Raw genomic sequence first — 2,725 nt, forward strand, 5'->3', positions numbered from 1 at the left:
TCAGATTCTGTGTCTCCCTCTCTCTCTGACCCTCCCCTGTTCATGCTCTGTCTCTCTCTGTCTCAAAAATAAATAAACATTAAATAAATAAATAAACATTACCAAAACAAAAAAAAACCCTAAAAACATTTTTAACATGTTGACTTTTAAAAGAAATAGCTTTTTTAGGCTGAAAAGAAGGGGCACTAATTAATAACAAGAAAATATAAGAAAGCAAAATCTCACTGGTAAAGATAAATCTATAGTAAAGGTAGTAGACTAATCACTTACAAAGCTAGCATGAAGGTTAAGAAACAAAAGCAGTAAAAATAAGTATAATTACAGCAATTAAGGCATACACAAAATAAAAGGATGCAAAATGTGACATTAAGAACAGAAAACATGGGAAAGGGGCAGGAAAATGTGGAATTTTAGAGTGTGTTCAAACTTAATTTACTATCAACTTAAAATAGATTGGTCTACATCTAGGCAACAGATACATGTAAGCCACATAACCACAAAGCAAAAACCTATAGTAGATACACAAGAGGTAATGAGAATGGAATCTAAACAGAACACTAAAGAAATTTATCAACTCCAAGAGAAGATAGCAAGAGAAAAAGAAAGGAACAGGGAGAAACCATAAAACAACCAGAAAATAATGAACAAAATGGCAATAAGTACAAGCCTATCTATAATTATTTTAAACATTAATGGATTACTTCTTCAATCAAAAGACAAAGTCTTTATTGAATAAAAAAAAATACAAGAGACTCACCTCAGAAGTAAAGATACATACACACTCAAAGTGAAGATATGGAAAAGATACCCCATACAAATGAAAACCAAAAGGAAGCTGGGGTGGCTATACTTATATCAGAAAAAATAGAATTCAAGACAAAGACAGTAATAAGAGTCAAAAAAAAAAAGGATTATATAATGATAAAGGGGTCAATCCAAGAAGTAGATATAATATCTGTAAATAATTATGTACCCAATATAAGAACATCTAAAAATATAAAGCCAATATTAACAGACCTAAATGGAGATATAGACAGCAATACAATAATAGTAGGGGTTTTAATGCCCCACTTGCCTTAATAGATAGATCATCCAGGCAGAAAAATCTATAAGGAAAAAAAAAGAAAGAAAAGAAAAATCAATAAGGAAACATTGACCTTAAACAACATGTTAGACCAGATAGACTTAACAGATATATATGGAACATTCCATCCAAAAGCAACCTAACACACATTCTTCTCAAGTGCACACAGAACATTCTCCAGAATAAATATATGTTAGGCCACAAAACAAATCGTCATAAATTTAAGAAGACTGAAATTATATCAAGCATCTTTTCTAACCACAGTGGTATAAAACTAGAAGTCAATTACGAGTAAAAACGGAGATGTGGCGGGGGGGGGCAAACACCAGACATGACACCCTCCAGGAGTCTCATGGTTCCTGTAGCAGGGCTCCTGCTGTTGTTTTGTGGGGTTCCCTGGACCCATGTGCAGTAGAGTGACGTGCCCAACATCATGGCAAGAACAGGAGAGAGTTGCTGGAAGGAGAATGGATGATAGAATTTTATGCTCCATGGTGTCTTTCTTGTCAGAATCTACAACCAGAATGGAGAAGTTTTGCTTAATGGGGAGAACATCTTGAGGTTAATGTTGCAAAAGGGGATGTCATAGAGCAGCCAGGACTGAGTGGATGGTTTATCATAACTGCCCTTCCTTCCATCTACTATTGTTAAGATGGTGAATTTAGGTACTATCAGGGCTCAAGGAATAAGAAGGACTTCATAAACTATAAATGAGAAAGAGTGGAAAAGTACTGAACCCATTTCATCATGGTTTGGCCCAGATTCTGTTCTGATGAATAGTATGTCAGCACTCTTTCAGCTATCTTCATGGATCAGGACTTGCTGTAACTATTTTATTGAAGACCTTTGATTATGGGTTTGAGGATAATGTACAGTTTTTGCTTTTAGCAACTCTGCTTTCAGGACTATCATTGGGACTCTGTATGATATTTGTGCTGCACTGCCTTCTTCCTTCAAAAAGATACAGATCAAGCCATACCCTTCCCCCCCAAAATAATTATTATCAGAATCTTCTCAACCTTTGAAAAAAGTAGAGTAACAAGAAGCTCATGAAAATGTTTCAGAAGAGGAAGCCGAAAGAAGGAACAAACAGACTTTCCACAGAATGCCACAGACAATGTCCTGTGGGTCCTTCCTTGTTCACAGATAAATCATGGTTAATTGTTATGAATATTATAATATGATTTTGATAAAAACAAAAGACTGACCATTTGGTTTGAAGTGAACTGAGTCATGCTTGTACATTGCAGGGTTCAGTCTAGATTGTCTTAGACTGAACAAACTATCTTCAGAAAATAAAAAGTAGCACTACATAAAAAAATTTAAAATGGGATTTAAGAACAACAGTATGATGGTTTAAACAATTGTTCAATTTTTGAAAACTCTGGTGCCAAGCACTAAGATTCGATTATGTTTATTGAATAATTTGTTTCAAGTCTGAGTTGAAAAATTACATTTCTCAAGTATTGCATTATTGAGCTATTTAAAGAGATTGCTTTGGATAAAAAGATTTCTCATTTGATACAATTTTTCTCAGTTTCACTTTGTGGAAAAAAAAACGTATTTCCCATAAATGAGAACTTTGCCCAATTTCTCAAGAAATGTTTATTTCAGGAGCGCCTGGGTGGCTCAGTTGGTTGT

At 34.3% G+C, this 2,725-nt stretch overlaps 1 pseudogene; it reads left to right on the top strand.

Moving 5' to 3' along the window:
* Nucleotides 1-1,415: 1,415 nt before the first annotated feature.
* LOC102959067 lies at nt 1,416-2,268 on the top strand (annotated as a pseudogene).
* The last annotated feature ends 457 nt before the right edge of the window (nt 2,269-2,725 follow it).

This window comes from Panthera tigris, chromosome A2 (genome assembly GCF_018350195.1).
Source record: "Panthera tigris isolate Pti1 chromosome A2, P.tigris_Pti1_mat1.1, whole genome shotgun sequence".
Lineage (NCBI taxonomy): Eukaryota > Metazoa > Chordata > Mammalia > Carnivora > Felidae > Panthera > Panthera tigris.